The following is a 24963-nucleotide window of genomic DNA, read 5'->3' as shown; positions in this document are numbered from 1 at the left end:
AACTTGATACTCGAAGAGGCTGAAGTTGTTGCTAGGATGAAAATCAATCTTTTCAACATTTGGGTAAGAATCAAATTAGGCACAAACTTCAGTGAGGTGCTTCCAGATGTTGTAGAGGATGAGAAGTGGTCTGAATTACTGAATTTGGAAAATGTGATCTTCTCCTTAACCAAAACTAAATTTGTTCCCGAAGCCCTCAAAAGAAGTGAATTTGTGGAAGCATTTGCAAGAGGTCGCGCTATATTTCCTTATTATAAAGACTACAGAAAAAAACTATGATTCGTTTGCTGATACTACAAGAACGAACGCAGATGTTATTAATCACATATGTGGGTTATTAGAGGAGTACGTTTCTACTACTTTTAGATATGTGGACGGTGGTGAACCCACCAACTCAAAAGAATCCAGAATTCCATCTCCTCGAACCAATCTAAATGACTATGACGAGGATGAGCCTATGGACTTTGTTGAAGATATACTTACTCCTCAAGCTTCTGCAGATGAACGAAATCATGAAGTGTTCCATAATTATGAGGTAAAGGGACCAAGTGCTAAATAGCAGCATCCTATTCCAAGACAAGACTGGGTGCATATTGGAAAAGCTATGGAGATAACATCGGCTTAAAGGGTATCAACAAGTGTTTCCTCATCTAAATCCTAGAAAAGCAAGAAAGAGGATGAGCAAGATAAAGCTCGTTCGAATCCATCGTACGTAGTCGATAAGGGTCCTTCCTCATCTCATCAAGTTGAAAACCCCCAACCGATCGGTAGTCAACCCTCTCCTCCAGATCAGGCGGTTATCGATAAGGAGGCTGAAGTTGATAAATCCAAGCAGCCGACCACTGTTCATTAATTCTACTAAATCTAAAGAAGCCTCGAACTGTACTCGTAAAATTAGAGATGAGACTCTTAAAGAACCGGTTAGTCAACAAAATGCTCAAACAGAACCGGAGATGTCCATTCAGATTAGTTCCCATCCTACTAGACCTCTCCGATATGTTCCTGTTGGCTCTCATATCTCTACTCAATCCAATTCTGAGGAGGAGACACCAAAACTAGTGGATGTCCGACAAATTGTCATGGAGAATATGGCTCTGTAGCAAGAAGTTTTTTTATTCTTCAGTTCACGATGGGACCGAATGGAGGACTTGCAAGCGTCCTCCTCAAATGCGCATAATCAGGAGCTATATAGGATGCAACCAACGCTTGACAAGGTAAAACCTTTATTCAACAAAACTTGCAATCTTCAGAGCGAAACCAAGTCTCCAATTGATGTCCTTACATCTCAAGTAATGGAGAAGGCTAGGTCTTTCAATGCTGCCGATGCGGAAAAATTGAAAGAAGCAGAGGCGGTTGCACAAAGATTTCAGGATGAAGAAAATGCAACCGCTGAGGCTTCTAAACAAAATGATGAAGCTGATGAAGAGGACAATATAACTTTATCACAGATGGAAAACCAACGAGAAAATGCTATCCCTCGTAGCACCCGATCCAAACGAAGCATAACTCAAATTCCATTCAGGTATACTACTTTTCCTAAACACTCTGCTCCCGAGCTGATGGATCTCGAGCTCCAAGAGAAAAGGGCCACGAAAGAAGCTCTAGCGGTCGAACTAGTGGAAATATTGTGACCCAAGTCATGGAGGACATTGATGACAGACAGTAAAAATACCAAAGGGAGGGACGCTAAAACCTTCTTTTGATTTATGATTTTCCTTGTTTTTTAATTATAAACTCATTGAACTGATTATGTTAAATATTTTATTTTGACTAATTGCATTTCTTGTTCTGGTTATCAAACAGAGAAATCAAATGATGCATGTTTATAATTTGATCAATTGCTGATTTTGATAATTTTTGGATAAAACAATCAAAAAGGAAGAAATTGTTAAAGATATACAATACTGGCTTTAATAATTTATTCTAAACAATCAAAGAGGAAGAAAGTATTAGATTAATATAAATAATTAACTTAGGATAATTAGTCAACGAATATAATATTATCAAGTTTTGATAATTTAGTTTAAATAATCAAAAAGGGAGGAATTGTTAAATTAAAGTATTAATTATAAGTGTATAAATAAGAACTGAATTGTGTTAAATTAACTTCGTGCAGATTGAAGAAAACCGGAAAAAAAAATTGTCCGGTAGATTGAGCAAATTCAGTAATTTGATCAAACTTCGATTTCTGCAAAGAGGCGCTTTCGGTTTTTATCTCCAAATCGATATTATATGAGATTAGTGCTATGTCAAGAAGATCTTTCAGTTTTATATAAGTTTGATCTTATACAAAGGAGCGCGTCCAGTATTCAATCGAGATCACTTCTTATATAAGATTGGTATTTTATCAATGTGCGTCTGGTATTGTATGAGATCGGTAGTATATAGATGCGTTTCCAGTTTTATATGATCTCGGTATTTTATCAAGACGCGTCCGGTAGTTTATCTAAATCGGTTTTTGGATAAACGCATCCGGTTTTATATCCACTTTGATTTTATATTAAAAGCGCATCCGGTAGTTTGTAAGCTTCCGGTTTTTATATTAAATCGGTATTTTACAGAAACATCCGTTAGTTTATCCAAATCGGTTTCTAGGTCAGCGCTTCCGGTTTTTATCTCTACTTCGGTTCTATATCCAAGCCTTCCGATATTTTATCAATTTTGTATTATATTAGGATGCTTCTGTTATTTTACCACTATAGTATTATACAAGCGTTCCCGGTTCTTGATCAAATGTGGTATCTGATCAAGCATCCTTTATGAACAATCTAAAATAGCAGCAAAGCCAGATCTAAAAGATTGTCACGTACTAAGTCAATTCAAAAACCCTTAAGAAGACCCTGTATGAGTAAGATATTATGGGATATAGACCTGTCAGGGATGAAAGCTAATTGCCCAGGACTGATGAGTTTTGAAGTAACAACTTTAAAACGTTTGGCAATGATTTTTTAAATAATTTTATAAGTGATATTACAACAGAAAATTGGACGGAAATCTTGAATCATTTCAGGGGAGGGCTTTTTTGGAATCAGGTTGAGGACGGTTGCATTCTATTTCTTAAGCATCTTGCGGTTTTAAAAGAACTCAGTGACAGCCTCACAAACACTCTATCCGACAATATTCCAATTAGCCTTGAAGAAAGTGGCGTTGAATCCATTAGGCCTAGGGCTTTTGTCACCTTTCATGCTAAAGAGGGCATCTTTAATCTCATCGGCACTAATAATATCAATGAGTTTACTACTGTCAGCACTGTTAACTGTCCTGATGACGATCTGGTAAAGGAAGGTCAATTGATTTGAGGGATCCTTTTTCGTACCGATGAGGCCACGATAAATGTTGATTGCCTTCAAGTGCACCTATTTTTGCCCCTTGGTCTTGCTCCTGTCACTCCATTTGAGACGAATGACACTGTTACAAAAGTTTCTGATAGAGCATTTTCGGTAAAAGAAGGTTTTGTTCTTGTCCCCAAGAGAGAGCAAATTTTGTCTAGATTTCTGATGGGTAAAGCTTTCCTCGTAGGAGTTGAAATTGCAAAATTCTGTGAGGGCCTCCTTTTCTTTGTCGTACCCTTGACTTGTACCATTGTGGCGGAGGTGGTTGTTCTGGATGGCTTCCAACTTTGACTTAGCTTCATGGACTCGGCGTAAGATATTACTCTACTATTTTCTGTCAAGATTTTGGAGTTTGGTATTGAGGAGGGCAAGCTTTTGGTATTAACCCCTGTCGATTCGGCTCTTTCTCGTGTTGTCGTTACTACGTGTGGAAGATCAAGTGAAGAAATTTCAAGAGCAGGTTGGTTCTGTGCAACCCAAATCGTGGATATAGTTGTTGAACTCGAGCATACCCTTAGAGATCTCAGAAATCAGGAGTCTTTCATTGACCTATCTAGTGACGTTGAAATCACCCAAAATAATCCAAGGCTTGTTGTCATCGATGTGGTTTCTAAGGCTGTTCTAGAGCTCTCTTCTACTACTATCTGAATTGTCACTGTATACGACCGCAATGTTGAGAAGGCTGAGCATTTTTTTGCATTTGACTTCGACCATGATGACTTAGAGGCTGTTATAAGTTTCTTTTACATCTATCATGTTGGAGTCCTAGCTGACCCAAATTCGACTGGATCTATTGTTGGAGTTGTGAATGAATTTCCAATCGTCCGTGAAGCACTGTGAACCAATGTTCTCAACATTACTTAGCTTGACTTTGGTCTCAAGAATTCCAATAATCGTGATTTGCTCTTTTTCAATGTCTCTTCTGATTTCCTTGCTCTTGAGTGAGTCGTTGAGACCTCTAATGTTCCAAGTTGTGATGATCATTAAAGGTTATTTAAGTCAGGTTTCTGACTTCCCTCTCCTTTCTTACTTATAGTTTTCTTCCTTTTGCCCTTCTTCTCAACCTGTGATGTTTTTTATTCTGATAAGTTTGATTTGGTAATGGTAGAGGGATCGGTGATGCAATCCTCTATTCTAGGACCATTGGATTATGAGGCTACGGTGTCGGTGGTGTTACGTGCTTCTCCGAGATGTGGTAATGGCTCGTCGTCCTTAGTGCTTGATCCTCTAATTGTTGGGTTTTCAAGTGATCTTTACTGCATTCATTGTCTTGCTCGTCATTATGTTCATTGAGGTTGTTAGTTTGATCATCGATTCTTCTGTTTGGCTTATCATCCAATCCACTATCATTATTCTTTCTATGAGTGTTAGTAACTTGCTTGACTACCGTGGTTTCTATTATATCATCAATGCTGTCATTACCTTTGTCACTCCTTGGTTCAATTAGCTCATGTTGGGTCTTATCAAGTTTCTTAGTTATATTCACTCCCACCCCAGATGTCATTCCTATCTTATCATGTTCCTTCTAAGTTTTGGGTATTGTGTATCGTCGTTGTCTAGCCTATTATTCTTGCTTCCTTCATTTCGTACTTTAGTAGCCTCAATGTCATTACTGTCCCGATCGGACCTTCTCAAGATAGATATTTTCTTTTTGGTTCCTTTACTCAAAGTAGCATCTTCCTCCTGGTTGTTCTATTTTATGACTTTAACATTGTCCAGCTTAGTTGTGTCAGCATTGAGATTTGTGGAAAGTTTGTTTTTTGGGGCATTTGAGGATTGAGTGCATGAAGATTTTGCAGTTGATGCATCTGAAATGCAACCACTCATAGCTGACTCCAATATAATAGATTTTCCCAATCTGTCCACGAGTTTCAATTCCTTAAGAAGGGTGCATTTTGGGTGGATCTCAATGTTACTCTAGCAGTAGATGCTATATTATTTCCTTCAATATCGGTGTCGAGCTTGAGAGGTTTTCCAATGAGGCTTACGAGGTAGTTGATTGCCTTAGCATTGCATAAGTGTGGGGGTATGTTCCGAAGAGTTAGCTAAATTTTCTAATGTTCTGGGGGCTTCTTGTCTAGGACCATACATTCCTTCCACTTACATATTTTGAAGCATTGGTTGGCTATGAAACATAAACCGATGTCAAGGATCTTCTTAGTTTCGCTGCCATTGCAGAATTTGAGGAAATAGTATCCAATTTCGTTGAGTGTGATCAGCTCGAGTCCTCCTTCTCCCAAAGGCCAAATAGATGGTCTTTAACCGCTTTAAATGGAGTTGTTGCACCCCCGACGAAGTGACCCAACACGACAGAATCCCATGCCCGGACGCATTCTTCTTCGATCTTAGTGGGGAGTTCAAAATGGAATTTGTGGCTAAGGGTGACAACTGTGGGAATGGAGTTGTCAATGTAGAGTTTTCCCTTGTTAGGATTGGAGAGTCCTTTCCACACGTTGCTTTTTTGCCAAGTATGGTTGGGGGTTGCACGAATGGGGTAGACCTTGGTGGTTGCGCATTTCCCGAATTCTTTCATGATCTTGACGGACCATGAGACAGTCTCGTCATATTCTCTCTTAGTGAGGAGGTTCTAGTCCTAGAGATAGTGGACATTAAACTGGACGGTGATTTGTGAGCCTTTCTCCTTGCTCATTACGAGATCTTGTTTTTGGACTTGGATAATGAAATTTTTTATTTGGTTTCTAAGGCCGACAAGATTAGCAATTTTGTTACGATCCATGATCCAATTATTGGGCTCGTTAGTACGCGTCTCAACCATTGGCTCTGATGCATTGTTGTCAGCTTTAACATGATTGACATTGCTAATATCTTATCTCCGAGTGTAATAGGATCAAGTTTAGCACCACCAAGTATTGTGACATGGGTAATAGTTTAAAGGGTATCCAAATTCAGCCAATCATCAGTTAGGTTTTGGTTTGCGTTGGCTGATGATCGGGATTCATTAAGTTAGAAAGCACTTCAGTCATGAGGCCGATTCCAGCACCCATTTCCTTCTATGAGTTTCTCTTATCATGAACCTTATTAATGTCTTGTTCTAGACTTTGCGAGTCATCCCTACCCAGAGTTATATCAAGCCCATCATTGTTCTGTTCGGTACTCTGTAAATCAGAGTTATTCATGGAGTTACCAACCCCGTCAGTACCCTGCTCTGAAAAATGTTTATCAGTTATATCCTCAAAATTACCAGACTCTAATAGTCGGGGGTTCTGACCAGCGGAATCGTTACCCAAGGTATCTACACATTGGACTCTAATGGTAGAGCATGGATCCATACTAATAGGATCCAAAATTTCTTGTGCAGCTAAAGTCCTTCTCATAATAGAATTTAAGTTAGATACATTAATACTATCATTTCCTAGGGCCCTATAGCAATCAAAAAGATCAACAACTAGATCAACACTAGCCATTTTACTCTCAAAGCATTCAGACTCATTAGAAGTTTCAACAAAGATAGGGAGAGAAGCCTTACATGCGCTGAATTTTGGTTTTTCAACATGTTTCTCCTTTCCGTCTTTAGTGGTTCTCGCAAATTTAGCCGAGAGGGTATTTGAGCTTCCCTTGTCTGGATTGGACATTGGGTTGACGGGTGCCATCCATAAGAGAAGCAGAAACATAGACAGTAGACAACCACGGTTCTAAGCGACCATGATAGCGGACTGCTTCTAGGAATTGAGAAACAACACCCTTGCACCTACTCCTGGGTAAATCTAGAGTCTGGCACCTAAACAGCAACAGATTTACGTTGTCTTCACAACCACAACATACGACCTACCGCTAATAACAAACTAAGACGCCAGCACCTAAATTTGACCAGCTGCAGCAGGTTAGAATTGCGTCTCCAAGAAGGATGTAAGATTGCAGGTCTGCACCACAAAGTAAAATATGTGCGCACCTGCACATGCGATGCTCAGGCAACAACAACTCCAGGGAGGATCGGCGAATGTCGACGATACGGTGCCAATGCGATTGCGAGGATCCGTGATGACCAGCCGTGTGTGGCAACATAAATGATAGAAATGGCTAAAAATCAGATTCGGGCTAAAGTTGGAATTAAATCATATTTGAGCTTCCCCTTGTCTGGTTTTTTGAAGGGATGAAGATGGAGGGCAAATCTACATTTCTGTCGGAAAATATTTTGATGTATTGTTATAACATATGTAACTTGCATTTTCCTAATAAAGAAGAAATTTCAATGTAATGAAGAGGCAAACAAAACTAACTATTGGATGAATGTATTAGTGGTTGTTGAATTAAATAATTGATGAATGATTTTAGGCTTTAATTTATAGTTATATATATATATATATATATATATTCACTCTAATTCCTTTTTAAAAGTCATATTATCATTTCTCACTCTAAAATTATTTCTTTATCTTTGTGAGTATTTTTGTGAGTGCTTTTCAAGTTTATTGACTATTTCTGTTTCAAATTTGATGATTGAATTCAGATAATTTTGTCATGTTTGTTGTTGTAGTAGTTTTTTTGTACTAAATCATTTCAATTAAGTTCTATTGTACCCTGAGAAACAGTCACTAACGAAACTCTACAACACAAATGAGAGACGGTGAAATTGTTTTAAGGAAACTATGATTTGCAATGGGTGACTTATATTCTCGAAACAAACAATAATATTTTTTCTTCGTTTTATTTAATAATTACTGTATTTCTTCTATTATCATTTTTTTGTATTGATATAGTATTTATGTATATTTGTTTAAGATAATATTTCAACATCAAGATCATTAGTTGAGGCAGAAAATATCGAAGTATGGCTGCTTCAATTTGTGAATTACAATGGGTGATTTATATTCTCGTCGATTTAGATGTTTTTTTCTGAACTTTCGATTGATTTGTGGTGTGATAATTGATCAACTATGGCCTCGTTTGATCTTTGGGTTATAAGGATAATGTCTGGGTTTCTTCTAAAAAACCCATGTTTAACCAAATTAGTTAAAAATTTAAGGTTTTTTTTTATTCCAGTTTTACCCTTATAATTATTTATTTATTTCTATCTTATCTTATCCTCTCCTCTCTTCTCAAATGTCATTTCCACTAATTCATTATCAAATGTCAGATAATTCAGATTCTCTCTCTAACCCAAATCAATTATCAATTCCACTGATTTCATTTGATCTCATTATCTCAGATATAATTCAGATTCTCTTCTAACCCATTTGATCTTCCTTTCTCCTCTGATCTTTCCACTCACTCAACCGATAAGTTCCTTCAACTCAACCTGATCAGTTCCTTCAACTCAACCTTTATCAGGAATCTGATCAGAAATCAGCGAAAATTTTTAGCGAATATGAAGCAGGTAAGATTCGTTCTCATCCTTCATGATAAATTTTCATCATTCATCAACCCTATATAAACTTGATCATTGATACTTTGTAGTTACCTGGAAATAACTCATTTAAAAAAAATCTAAGATCTTCGTCGCATCCTAATTCCAGGTGAACGGCTGCAACTCCAGGTTAGTCTTCTGTTCTGTTCTCATATGCTTTTCATTTTGTATACTTGATTAATACTGCTTTTCATTTCGTATGCGGTTTAGTACCGTTCTTTGAATAAAGAGATTTTTAGTTTGAACATATACTGATTAGTGCTGCTTTTCATTTTGTTTGCTGATCAGTAAGATTTCCATTAAAATAGATTTTTTTTGTTTAAACATATATTAATTACTGCTTGTGAATGAGCTAATTAAAAAATAATAATAATAATTGCTATTATAATTATCATTATTATATATAATTATACTGCTATCTGTGAATTACTGTGAATGAAGTAATTTATAAAAGAATATGAATACAGTCTGTGAATGAAGTAATTTATAAAAGAATATGAATCTGTGTATTGTTTTGGTAGAATATTTAAGTTATAGAAAAGAATAATACATGTATCTATTGTATCGGTGTATTTATTTGGTAGAATATTTAAGTTATATAAATGATGTATATATGGTACAATAGATATGATAGTATATGAAGATAATATTCCTGCTGGATTTTATAATAATAACTTCCCTTTAGTTAGGAAAATGAGTTTGTCAAAGTGGCAAGGTATTGCTCCAAATACTGCAAAGTGGGAAGCATGTCCCGAAAGAGCAACCTACTTTCTTGAACTATTAGTCATTGAAAAAGAGAATAAAAAACTTGTAGAAGGAGGGCTTCGGAAACCCACATGTGAAATGTTGGCTGAAAGATTTTTGGAGAGATTTCGAATTTATCACACAAATGAACAATTCAAAAACCACTTCAAGAATAAAAAAATTATGGAACTTGATATGCCGGGCTAGAAAATCAACTGGAATCGGATTTAACAACGACACAAAAGAAATTACGGCCTCAGACGAATGGTGGGCAGAACATAAGGTAATAATATTTCAATTGAAATTAGAAAGTCAATCCACAATAAATTTTTATTGGATTCTAATTTTATTGGAATATTTTTTTTTTAGAATTGGAAAGGGCTATTACAATTAAAAAACAAACAAATAGCAGATTATGACTTGGTTGGAAAAAAATTTGGGGCTCATCGTGTTGCTACTGGTGAAAATATGGAACATGCATTAAATATAGACGAGGGGTCTGGCGATTCTGATAAAACCATTGATGAAAGTTTTCATGAACCACTTGTTGGTAACCAGAGCCAAAGTACAAAGTCTAATTATGACAGTTCAGGGAGAAAACGAAAAGCAAGTTCATCTAATGCACCAAAAAAAAAAGAACGCATGGTTATCTCCTTGCAAAAAAGTAATTTCTATGTTCTTTCAAGAGAAAGATAAGCACAAAGAGAAATCTTACTACATGAATATATCGGAACCGTATGAACGCACGAATGATAGTATGCAGTTTGCACACGGTTCTGTAAATCCATCGGTGGGGTCTCAATCTTCTATAAAGAAGTGTATAGACACAATGCTTAAAGTACACAAAATTAGTAGCAGATCAGAGCTCTACAGGGTTGGAGTGAATGTTTTCAGTTCCCTTCCAGATCTAATGGTTAGTTTCTTGGCAATTGATGATCAAGAAGAACAATTAGACTATCTTCGGTTCATAGTTGATGAAAACAAGCATATTCGTCCAAGAACAATGAGTAAAGATCTCCCAAGTCATCAACCCTGTGACCTTAATTTTCCACCATACTATCCTTACCCACCACCACCGGCTTATTGATCTGTTGTATTTGTTATTTAACCACTATCGTATTAATTATGTATGAGTTTTTTTAAGGTATTTAAGTACTTTGTTTAATTATGTGTCACCTTTATAATTAATATATAATTATTATTATTATATGTTAATCTATTAATGTATTTTATAATTATATAGTTTAATTTTTATATTTTCATTACATTGTAGGAAAAAATGGATCATTCTAATTTACCACCAGAGTTAGACGAATATGATCTATCTTTCTTAACATTATTGATGGAGATATTGGGAGACACGTTCAATTATTCATTAACACGCCCAATGAAGGATCCTTCTACTCGAGGTATGGAACTTGTACAAGTGATAATGTCTGACAATGAGAAATGTCTAAACATGATTAGAATGGAGACTCATTGTCTTAGACTACTTATAGAACAACTTGTACAAGTGTATGGGTTGCCTATCTTACGATCTTCAATTCGAGTTGAGGAACAAGTGGTGATGACCTTACAATATTTAGCACATGGTCATAGTATGTCTTGTGTGGGAATAACATTTGGTCACTCTAAAAAACAGTATCTCGATACGTTTCAATGGTACTAAAGTCCCTTCATCGACTAAGTATTGCTGAGATACAACCGATTGATCAAAATATTATACATCCAAAGTTTACAACAACACCATTACGTCAAATATTTAAGGTTTCAAATTATTTTTTTAATTTTATATGTGTTGTCTTATGTAAGAAATTATCTAATTTATGTTGTCATATGTGCAGAATTGCATTGGTGCTATAGATGGTACTCACGTGGAAGTGTATCATAAAGCAGAAAATTCGTATTGTTGGCGTGGACGATCGGGGCACACAACCACTAACGTAATAGCAATATGTAACCATGATCTCATGTTCACTTATTTTGTGTCTGGTGCAGAAGGATCAATGCACGACTCAACGGTGCTTGATATAGCACGACATACTCCTCAATATCTTTTTCTACATCCACTCTCGGGTACGTTAATTAAACACATATCAGGTTTATTGTAAATAATACTATAACTAATTATTAATTTGTTACAGGAAAATATTATTTGGTTGATTTTGGGTATTCAAATCAAATAGGGTATTTAGCCCCATATCCTCGAACAAATTACCATCCTCATCATTTCGGAGGAGTACTTCCTTCTACGAGAAAAGAGATGTTCAATATGCAACACTCTTCGCTTAGATCAACCATAGAGAGGACATTCGGAATTTGGAAAAATAAGTGGCGAATTATTTCAAACGGAAAATCATTATGTGGATTTAATCTTAAGAAACAACTTCAAATAATTCAAGTAAATGCAGGTTTACATAATTTTGTTCGGAAGAATAATATAGAAGTCATAGTGGATGATAACCCCAACGATGACACTGAAGTACTAGTAGACGATGATATTTTATTGTCGCCTAATGTTTTACCTCGTAATGAAATGGATCAATTTCGAGATGAGCTTTCTAAAAAAGTGTATGATTGTATTAGACATGAATAAATGATAATTTTATATGGGTTGTTTAAGATTTTATTGTCATTACTTTTTTTATTTGAATGTCATGTATTATATCAATACAAATAAAATTTTGATAATAGATATGTTTATATAAGATGGTTAGAGTTGCAATATTTTTTTTAAAAATTACATTCTAATATTTTTTATTTTATTAAATTGAAAAAATATGAACTTAAATTAATTAATATATTTATTTAAAATTATGGTTTATAGTTAGTTTATATAAAAAAAATAAATTTAGAATAAATTTGTTTATAAATATTTAATTTAGATGAGATATTTTTATAAATTAATTAATATTTGTTAGATAAATATATAAATTTTATTTTTAGTATAATTATTTATTTATTTGAATTATTTAAAATTTAAATGTTATGATAAATAATATGATATGTTATAGTTAGATTTATATGGGGTTTTAATTTTTATTTAAGGTAATTAATAAAAATAATATTAAATTTAATTAAAGGTAGTTTTGGTATTTTAATTAATAAAATGATTGATTTGAGTTGTGATTGGATTATTGGGGTTTGAGATAAAACCTGTGTTTTATCCCAATAACCCAAAAATCAAACGAGGCCTATATATATTTTAGCTAATTCGGTGCTTTACAAAAGAACTAAATACTTAAAATTAATTGTCACTTGGTTAGAAACATATTTAAAGAGGGATTCGTGGTTCCAAAATATTTCCATACAATTTGTCAACTGACAGACATTTTTTTGACGCTCACAACTATATTAATTTTCAATTTCTCTTTTCCAAGCTGAGCTTGTTAGATGTTCATCAAGTTACCCTAATATATCTATGAGACTAATGTGTATGACATTATTTTTTTTCATGTTGTTGTTGACTATATAAATATGGTTCATTCCTTAATAAAATTAAATTAAGTATTTTATATATTCGTCTCACTATATATATCTCCAATTAACCTAATTTCTATGAATAATTATGTTTTCTTTTTATATATATTAAAGTTATTTTAATAATTTTATTTAAATAATCACTTTTACATAAAATAATATCTTTTATAAATAACCCAAGATCAAACAAGGCCTTAAAAATCATCTGCTATTAAAGTTTTTAAAAAAAGTTACTATTTGATTTGCGTCACTATTCCTTCCATAATCAATATGCTGCATTTAAAAAATAAAAGAATAGATCATGATAAGACATAAGAGCATCAATGATTTGATAATTAAATTATTTATGATATTCATCCTTTTTTTATTCACAAAGTGAACCTTTATCATATAATTATTACACTTTCAGGTGTTTTGCTTTAGTGCTTCAGGGTTTATTTGATTCAACTTTGTTTATTCATTTTGTTGATCAAGTTTGTTCATAATGTTATTGTTAATCACTTATCTTATTAAAAATAATTTGTTTTTTCAATTTATTCATCAAAGTCACCATACCCATACCCGATTAGTTCGGCTTATTCAGCCATAACCCGTACCCTAATTTTACTATCATATTAATAGTCAATAAGATTTTACTTAGAAGAGGCAACTAAGGCATTCTCATAGTCTCATAGAATAAGATTTGTTAGTTTTGAATACTATCAATTCTTTTATTTTACTATTTTTTTTACTTTTATTAAAGTATATTTATATTATTTTGTAAGATTCCTTTAAATTTAGAGATTAGTTAGTTAAAAAAGTAAATAAAGATTATATATGGAAACATTTTTTGAAATATTTAGAAATTAAGTAACCGTTAGAGTTAGAGGAATATCTGGTTCGTGGGTTAGTCATGTTAGGTGGTATATATGTGAAATCTTTGTTTAATGAAATGAGTTTCGTTTTAGAATAAAATGAATTAATTAATAATAAGAAAAATAAATAAGCTTTCTTTGTACCATTTTACCAATTTTTTCTACTGATTTTATTGATAGAAAACATTCACATAATTATTATTTAAAAATTTTGTTATCAATAAACTTAGTTCTCTATGCATTTAAAATAGTTAAGATGACTAGTTTTGTGAATAAATATTAGATATGAATTATTGTTGGTCAAGATTATCCATCTTAGAAAGATTAACATGTATATCCTTAATTAATGCACTTTTCGTGTCTATATAAAAGCTGTGATTATATATAATCATTTAATCTTCTGGGATAGGTTGATGACATAATTTTCATTCTTTATTAATTAAGTAATATTATAGATCAGCTACATACGTGTATATAATATTTCTTGGGATTGATTGACGTGGGGGTATGTTGAAATTATTAATATTTGTTTTTTATATTTTCTCTAGTAAAACAGTACTACTGATTGATTTGAATTTAAAAAATAATAATTAAAATGTTATATCAATAAAAATAATTAAGTGACATTATGATTGTGAAGCTTTTTCCATTAAAAAATGAGTTTTTTTTTTTGTATGTTGTACATGTTTAAAATAATAATTTGTGTTAAAGGTAAAAATGAATATTTTTATTTTTATCTGGCATACTTATTTTTCTTCAATTTAGAAAAAAAAAAAAACAACCCAGGACTTGGGTTGGGCAATATGGCTTACCTTCTCATGAGCCCATGTAAATATTTATTTTATGTACATTCAATAAAACCAAGATTCTAACTCATTGCCAACATATTTATTTGGATTATATTTTCTATTTGGTTCTTGAATTTGATTTAATTTGACCTGAGTTTTACATGAGATATAGAATGATCATATTACTATGTACAAGTAAATTGGGTTAATCAATGATTTCAATTAATATATCATTTAAATTTTAAATTATTTATTTTTATACTAAGCAGACATCAATGTACTAAATCCTACCCATATGGATTAAACAAACCTTAAACTCACATGAAAACAAAAGCCAGATCATACAAACTAATTTACAGATAGGCTACTAATTTTCTCATCCAAACTATATAATAAATTATTTTCAATTAACTTTAATTCCACATTAAAAGCATTAATAGGCTTATCAAATGAGGAAAAATCTTTCACCTGTATCATTGATTATTAAATATTACTGAGTAAAAGTAAAACTCACTTAATGCATCAATAGGCTTATCACTTGATTTCATTGGGCTCATCAATGTCGTGTTGTATACTTGTAATCTCAAAATACTCGTAAGGGATAAAAGAAATAGAAGAGATCCTACAAAGTACAAATCGATGTGCAATACATGTTGTGGTGGAAACCGAAACTGAATGTGGGCGAGAAAATAGCTAGAAAGCATGTGCTTCATGGTCGAGATTCCAGGACGACTACTCTTCAACCTCGAAGGTCTAATCATCGTACCTCTTGAGTGCGATAATCTTTGAGGCAAGCGAGACGAATATAAATCTTACTTCTATTATATTTTAATTAAGGATTTGGTAAAAAGAATTGAGAAATAAAAATATATAAATAATTAATTTAAGGATAGGCAATGTAATAGTTTGGGAACTTTTTTCTTTCTTATTTGTACCGTCGCATGTTTAGCGATGGTATTTGTTGAAAGTGAATTTTGTTTTGGTGTAAGTAGGTGATCTCTTATTCTTCCTTTGAATACAAACTTCGTATTTACAGCTGCATTGGAGGTCAATCATTAACCATTTTCCGTTAAATGTGAGCCCAAAGATGATAAAAATATATTAATTCCTCGATACACATATATAGTTATGCAAAAAAAAAATCTATTAATTAATTTAACTATTATCCAACTAGATTAGTTCAAGTGACAAGAATTGTGTTTAAGATAGAAAGTAAAGGTTCTTAAATTTAAAAAAAAATAAAAAAAATTATTCTTACAATATATCATGTCTAATAATTGATAGCAAATTTGAGAGAACTGTGAATTAATCACAAGGAAGCAATATATAAAGGGACAAGATAAGAAAGAGAGAATCTTTAATCAAGTCTTGTGCCCACTTATCAACAACCTTTGCCTCAAAGCAAAAAATAGAAACATTACGGGACATATTTCTGATCAAAATCCTATAAGATATTAATTTCTTCTCTTTTTTCCTAGGTTGTCACTCATGAAATGTCATGTATTATTATTATTTTTTTCTTTTTTAATTTTCTCATGTGATTACGTTTTAAAATTTCAAAATCATAATGGAGTTGATAAGGTGGTGATCTCATGGAAGTACACAACTAAAAGAGTAGATGAAAACCCAAAGAAGATGTATTATGAGTGCATATCTTAAATGATTGTCACCCTCCATTTGGGCAAAAATATGTTATTAATTAACATTAATCATAATTATCATTTGGAAAAAAATGAAATTTTCCATTAACACCATTGTCGGTGTGAAAGTCACATTTTTCATGTATAACAACGAGTTGATACAAATCACAACATAAACAATCGTAAATTTATTTATTTATTTTTTGTAAGAGGTGCAACTAATTTCATTTATTCATTAAGTCCTGCAAAAACACAATTCAGTGATGAAAACAAAAAAAGGAGATGGTCCTCCAAAACGGAAAAACACCAACCAAAAAGAAATGAAAGTCTAGGGACAAAACAAATTTCATAAATCACGGTGGACAATAACGAAATTACAGCCAAAAAAGCATTAAAATTACAATACGCAAGTTTTCTTGGACCGCTTCTCGTGCATTGGCCCAAATCAAGGCTGCTTCGTGGTGTTGTCATAAAAAAAATACACCCATTACGCTCAATCTAGATGGTCAAAAAATGAACGCAAAAATGGGAGGTCTGAATTTTACGTTCCTTCGCAGATCTGCCCACCCCATAAAGCTATATGAAGAAAGTCCAAATACAAGATTATGAGAGGATCCAAATACAACACGATTGACTAGACGCAAGAAACCACACCTTACTTGAAACTGGAGGAGGAACAATTATTGTATGGACACTCGATTCAGAAACATTGTTGTTCGAGAAATTGTCCAATTTATTTTTGCCTGAAAATAAAACCCCCATCACAAATAAAAAAGATACATCAAAGGGTTTTCAAGAACAAAATTCTGATCTTTTACACTAGTCACGGTTACATTTTTATCATAATTGTTCAGGTTCGTTCAGATACGACTTAGGACATATTAACCTTTGTCGGTCTCCGTTAACCACTACCATTAATTTAATGTAACATTTTTAGGGGAATTAATAGTAGAGTTTATCTAGTTTTTCCTTCTACATTCCATTATTCAAGTCTTTGTGTTTCCAAAAAAAATTGATTAAAAGAGTTTCTTTTTATCATGATTTAAAACAAAAAGGAAATCTCGACAATGAAATATCTTTGAAATTTCGTATAAAGTAGTTCCCAAATGATATGTGTCATATCGTGGCGTAACATGACGTATAGGTAGGGCTCGTTAGAAAAACTGTGAGGGCCTAATTTATTTCTTTTTTTATAATCTTTTTGTAGTGTCAATTGATCGACATTGCTTTATTGGCTAGGTGTCCGTTTTATCATGCCAAACAAGTCCTCATTAATAAGCCGATTTTAAAGGTAATGATGTCCTTTCTCTTTATAAGATACGGAACCCTATTATTGTAAGCCCTCAAATTAAGTGTCACAAATTTTAGCCACTGCTTTTTTGTCTTATAAAACATCATCTTTGTCACACAATATAGCATGGGATATAAAGGATGATAGCTTTAGTGGGCTGCCTCAACTTTATAACATTACAACTCAATTCTAATTGCCTAATTATCTTTTCTACTTTGTTAAAATGGAAATTCAACTTTGTAACACATAAATTGAATATGATTGAAACCTCATTTCGAGGTTATGGTCAACGTTTCCTCTGGATTTATACACTTTAAATGAGTTATAGTATTCACTGGATCACTGTGAAAAAATCCTAGTTGTTAAGGTTGATTGCAAAAATTATAAACATGTGTATCACTCAACTCAAAAAGCTCCAAATAGTGTATCAAGATATTAGATTATGGTTCTAAAATGTAGTGAGATCAACTTGAAGCTGAATGTTTTTTTTATCGAATGTATCATAATAGTGAACGGACCTATTGTTGCCTATTCCTTTTGTGTTATGAAATTTTGGTTTGTTGTGGAGTAAGTAAACCAAATATTGATTGAGTCATATATAATTACATTGTGTGCTTATAAGAGGCTTAGGTAGGTTTGTGTAAAGGAGCTTCGAAAATTGGTTTTCATTCCCTATCATTTTCTTGTGGATCATTGGATGGATGGAAACCAACCAACATTCGAGAACAAGTCACATCTTTCTAGATTTTTAATGAATTGCATACTTAAGGTGCGCTCCGATTTAGAGCCTAGTTCACTTAGTTGGAAGCATTGTGTATTTTTTTACAATTTTAAAACTCACTAGTTATCCTTTGTGGATGTACCCACTTCTTCTTGTTTTTTTGTGTTTCTTCTTTTCCCATTTTTTTTTACTTTGTGTGGTATGTTTAATGACCCATCTTCATATTGGAACATCCTTTGGCATGATTTTGTTCCATGTCATAGAAATTGACATTAACTCACATTTCTTCCTTTATTTCTTTTGAAAATAACCCATCCTAATCGTGTCATGATTTTTATTGATGCCTTACAATTTTCTATGATAGTTGCAACTTAAGCTTAATTTGAAATCTAAGATTTAAAACATAAAATACATATTAGAGAGATGTATATAATTTAGTGACCAACACACATGCATGTCATTGTAACAAAGACTAAGATTAGGCATCTATAGTACTAGAATGAATGAATCAATCAATCAATTATAAAAAAAAAACTATAAAGTGGAAATTAAAGAAAGAAAAGGTATTAAAAAAATAATCTCTAAAGGCCCAAAAGACAATACTGACAAGTGGGGGTTGGAGATTGGGCCAGTGGGATCACAATTAAAGCCCAACTTTTGCATGGCTTAGAGTGCCAATAATGCCTACTTTTGTCTGTATTCAAGGGATTTGGGACTCTAATATGATCAAGAGATAGAGCCATTACGTGAATGAGTTGACGTGATGCTGCATTATGATGTATGGGGTATAACCCACCACGCCAGATATAAAGCTTTGCAACTTAGCAAACATATCTTTCCTTTTCTCCCTTTGTAATGTCATCTTTACCCTCCCTAGCTATAAAGTGATTAGAATCAAAAGAAACTAGAAAATCAATGTGGGGGTCTTATTCGGAAATTTATCGACTTCCTCATATTGTGTTTTCAAATATTTTAACAGGGGAGTATCGAGAAGTTTCCCGCATTATGATGAACTTCAATTGAAGTGTAACTTCTAGGGTTTACCTTTTCCATATCTTGATGTTCACACCTTGATAAAAAGCATGCATGGAGAAAATAAAGGGGCATTTCCCACCATAGAATGAAAAGAGTGATATCAAAGTCCATTTATTTAGTTAAATTTGATGTTATTCTAAAATTAATTTCATTTTTTTTATTGTAATTACATATATTCCAACAATAAAATATTTGAATAAGACGTCAAATCATAAAAATACTTAACACAATATATTATAAACATTCCTCGACTTAAATATATAAATTTATTAAACACATACTGTTAAAAAAACTAAAAAGAATGCCTGCAAACAATTAGAAGAAAATACTTGTAATTTTGTTACTATATTAAATTTTTAGCAAAAAAAATGTTTAATTCTATACAATGATGAGTTGAAAGAATTAGACAAATAGAGAATGGGAATTGCTTTGGAAATAGAAATTGTTGTATTCTATATGTAAAATATAGTATGAAAAATAAAGATTGTAGTTGGAGAGGGTAAGCTTAACAAGAATATTAATCAAGTCAAATTAGTTTCAATTATCAAATGAGTTCTTCGCTTTCAAGGAGGGTGAAAGTTCTCTTATATTTCCTGTTATAGTTGTTGAAATCAAAATTTTATTTACCTATTTTAAACTAATTCCAAAATTTTGTTTCTCCAAATAAATTATTTGTCTATTTTAAACAAAATCCAAAATTTTGTAAACTATAAATTTTGAGTTGTTGTGCAAGTCTCTTAATAGGAAAGAAATCAACAAAAGTCATGTGCTCTACAATAATGTGTTGTATCTTATGAATAGAAATATATATAAATGTCTGTTTGATGAGAATCAATAGTTTATACACTAAAGTTAACTACTATTTCACATGTCTTGCGTTTAGCTTGATCCTTCTTGATTTATTCTTATTCTCATCTCATAGAAGAAAGTTATTTTAAAATGTAAAACTCTTCTACTTGTTGTAAAATTACTCCATATGGGAATAGAAAAAATAAACAAGAGTTGTGATATTTTATTTTTTTCTTTCATTGGGGGTTAATATATTTAAGGAGTTATATTTTGTATAAACTCAAAATTGTAAAAACTTATTAGAATGATAATATAAATAACGGTTAGAATGGTGACCCGGATGAGTTTTGATCGGGGCATGGGCCTAGGCTCGCGATATAATAATATAAAATAAAATTCTAGCTGTTTTTGGGTTCATTAGGTTCAGTTATGTGACCTATAAATATATGGTCTTAGTTAAAATTTTATTTACAACAACATTTACACACAAAATATTTGTAATTATGTTTCTCTCTCTAAGTTGTAATCTTCTACTTTAACCAAAGTGAATTTTCCTCCTCTACACATGGTTTTTCTCATCTTGGGTTCTCACGTAAATCTTGTGTTATTTTCGTGTTGTCTTGGTTGATATTTCATCTTTTTTTTATCTTATTAGTCTCATATTCATATCATATTTTTCAACAGAACTTTGAGTTTTTTTTTATTCTGAGACTATATCTATTTTTGGAGATGTCAAGTATGAAGTACGACATTCCATTATTGGATTACAACACCAAATTTATTTTTATGGAAGATTAAGATGTGAGGTTTTCTCACTTAGATGGATTTGGACGAAACTCTATTAGGGTTTGATAAAATTCCCAGTTTGTGGACAATAGAAGAAAAAATGAGGAAGAATCGTAAAACTATGTCACATATACATATACATCTATCCAACAATATTCTACAAGATGTTCTAAAAGAGACGAGTATTGTTGGGTTATGGCTGAAGCTTATTAAGGTTAGTTCAGGCCGGTCTAAAAAATTGAGTGATTGACCATCACTTTTCGCTTGATTCGAACCATCTACGTCGAGCCGCTACTTATGACCTTCCTTCATGGTCTTTTGATTGTGTAAAAGGGGGGTTGCTACAATGATTCGAGCGGTTTGTGACCCATTCGAGAGTTGCGAGTCCTTGCCTATTTTTGATGAAAAGTCTTACTATTAAGTTGCATCTTAAGCAGAATTTATATTTTCATCATATGTGTGAAGGTACGGCTCTACAAAAGCATTTATTAGCATTAAAAGAAAATTTTGCTGATCTGGTGGCCTTGGAAGTCAAGTATAACGATGAAGATCTAGTTTTAATTTTGTTGTGTTCGTTTCCCACATCATATATCACGTTTTGTGATATTCACGATTAGTGATGTTTATAATGCATCATTCTCTAAGGAGAAAATGAAACATCTTGTTGATTATTCTAATGGTCCATCAAAGAGTTTTATTGCTCACGAGAGAACCCAAGAAAATAGTTCAAAAATGTTATCAAACAAATAGATTAAATTCAAAAAAACTTTATAATGTTATCAAACATTTACTGCAAGAAAAGAGGCCACATAAAATATGTGTGTTGGAAGCTACAAAATAATGGTTAGAAAGAGGATAGTAATTCGACTGAAAAGCAGGCTGAAAATTTTGGTGAATCTAGTATTGTCGAAGTTGAAAATAGAGAACTCCTCGTGGCTTCTAATTACGACGCAAGATCGCAAGATGAATGGATATTTGATTCTGGCTGTAAATATCATATGTTTCCCAATTGGGACTAGTTTTCAACATATGATATCGTTTTCAAATGTGTTGTGTTAATGGGAGACAATTCATCATGTAAGGTTGTGGGTATAGGAACATTAAAAATCAAGATGTTTGAAGGAGTTGTTCGAACACTTGATGATGTGAGACATGTTCCTAATTTGAAGAGAAATTGTATTTCTCTTAATACCCTCGATTCAAAAGGTTACAAGTACATTGTTGAAGGTGGAGTTATGAAGGTTAGTAAATGTGTTCTTGTCGTCATGAAAGATGAAAGAAAACTTGACATGTTATATGTTATTAAAAACTCCATAGTTGTACACAACAATCATATGCACTCCTTTTGTAGGTAAGAGTCATTATAAAATTGTCAAAACTCTTATACCACTATCTTAGAGACTACTTAAGTCTATATAAAGATCTCTTCAACTTCCAAACGTATTTTTCATTTCCTGGAATTGGAAACCATCTAGTGAAAAAATCTCGTTATAGTTTACTCCCTATTTCTAATTGAACCCCTTACAATAACATGAGCCTTAAACTTGTCTCCATCAACAACTTTTATTCCTTCATTCTTCTTAAATCCCATTAAGTCATTAACAATTAATAATATTTCTCCCTACAAGTAATGAGATTAACTCTCAAGTATGATTCTTCTGAAGTGATTCCATCTCAACTCTTATTGTTACTATAAGGAATATATCAATTACATAATATATACCAAGAATAAAACAATCAAATAATATATTGATTTATTCAAATGATTTGTAAATATTTTATTTCCTTCTTATAAATATTTGATTCATTCTTGTAATCCATTTATAAAGGGTACGTTAATACTAATAATAAATCATCCAAAAACTTCATCTCATCATGGTATCAAAGCAGTCGACAGCCACCACCATTGCGCCTCCACTATTAGTGTCGATCACCACCCATCACCATTTACCTATCGAACTGACGCAATAGAATTACTCTTCATGGAGGGAACAACCTACTAGGGTACATGGATGGTTCCCTGCAAAAATCAATCCCTCAAGACAATGGCTCTAATGTAGCGGATGTCATGCCCTAGATCCGCCAAGATAACCTTCTACTTGCGGCTGATTTTGCTTCCCTCTCGGTAGAAATATTTCCCCTTGTCTCATCCTCTACATCATCATGCAAAGCATGGAGTATCCTCACTCTTCTTTGTGTAGGTCGTTCACGAACCCGTGTCAACTAGTTGAAGAGTGACCTATATTGGGTGGTGATTAAGGATCGCACCATCACCCAATATCTTCATTACGTGAAAGTCAAAGTTGATGAATTGGCTTTTATCGACAACCCTGTGAGCATAAATGATCTCACACTTTTTGTCATCAATGGATTGGGCCTAAAGTATGCCACAATCGTTGGGCCGATTCGTACCCGTGAGACCCCTTTACGTTATGAGGAGATATATGACCTCCTCTTCGCTCACGAGTAGACCCTCAAGATGCAGGAGAACTCCCAATGTTCTCTCCTTTCCACGGTCAATGCAACCGCCTCTCATCGTAGCTCATCAAGTTCGGGACGTAGTTTCCATCGTGTCGGTTCCTGCAATAACAACTCTAACTGCCACACACAAAATTCTAGTAGTAGTTCCAACTGTGGGAATTTATACAGATCTAACTAGAACCGTAACAACAATAACTTTAGTCATAAACCACGGTTAGGTATCCCTCCCCCAATTGATCAATCTTCATTTATATGTTAATTGTATGATTATTTTGTTCACGCTGCACCTACCTACTGTCGTGTACATGTCTCATCTAATTATGCTTCTCTAAATTCATCATCGCCTATAAGCCCATGGCTAGTAGATTCTGGCGCCTCACACAATTTGACCTCTAACCTCCACAACCTATCGATTCACTCTGAATACGACGGTATAGATGAGGTCATATTACGAATGAGGTCTGTTAGATAAAATCAGACCGGTTCAAATAAACCTAACTTTAATAAACTTTCCATGCAGGAACAAGGAACCGGACCGGATAAACCAAAAGAACCGGCTAAGAAAACTAATCGGTCAAGCTAGTAAACCAACCAAGAATACCTGGAACTTGACCGCACAAAGAAAGGATCGGCCAAAGCAAAACCGGAAACATCAAACAGCCGATCAGCCACAAGGCAGAGGAATAACCGGAAGAAGTCCGGTTACATCACTCATACCAAAAGCCATTCGGTTAAGAAAAATGGCCGACCAGTACAAGAAGACAATCTGGGTATCTGTTGAGAATGATACCAAAGGAACAGACTGAACACTTCCATATCCATGCAAGTCTGAGGAAAGACTGTAGGCTGCAGAAGACATCACTACCGGATCTTTCCACTTCAGGATAAGTCAGAAAGAAGATCTTCCAAGTACAGACAACTGTCCAACAGACAGTGCCTACATTGAGTAAAAGATAAACCTAGCAGGTTTGTCTTACATACCGGAAGAACAGACCGCCAGGTCTGAGACATAATGCCAGGTCTGAGGTTGACCATCAGGTCTGAGGAAACGACCGCAGGTCTGAATCTCTGAAACACTGAATCACTGCACCTCTGCTCAGCCAATCAAATTCAAGGCAGTGAAATATGACCGTTGGCATATTTCACCTATAAAAGGGGCAGTTGAAGAAGAGTAAATGCGGGACAAGTGAGATGCAGTGAAACAAGTGAGAAATTCTAAGAGCATTTATTCTGCATTTATTAAGATTGTGTTGTTCTAAGAAAGCCTAAGTGTAAAAGCTAAAGTGTGCTTTACAATTTCGGTGTAAATTGTAAGAGTGTCATCGAGCAGAAATAAGTCTCGATCGGATTGTACTTGTATTCCTTAGTGAATATCCTTCTCGCGGTTTCGAGAGGAAGGGGTGACGTAGGAGTTTTATCTCCGAACATCCATAAAATCTGTCTTGTTATTTACTGTCTCCCGGTTTCACTACTTAACCGATCTATACCGCTCCAATCTACCTAATCCCATCTAAGCCGAATTTCCAGACTACCGAAACCGACCCATCAAATCTCAAATCTCCATCATCTAAAACCGATACTGCCTATCATATAAGTGTGCCGCTTCAACCTGAAAGCAAACCTCTTCCGCGCTTGAACCTAGTTCAAGGGTTTGTGA

Source organism: Impatiens glandulifera, chromosome 3, assembly GCF_907164915.1.
Source record: "Impatiens glandulifera chromosome 3, dImpGla2.1, whole genome shotgun sequence".
NCBI lineage: Eukaryota > Viridiplantae > Streptophyta > Magnoliopsida > Ericales > Balsaminaceae > Impatiens > Impatiens glandulifera.
This window is presented reverse-complemented; position numbering follows the sequence as displayed.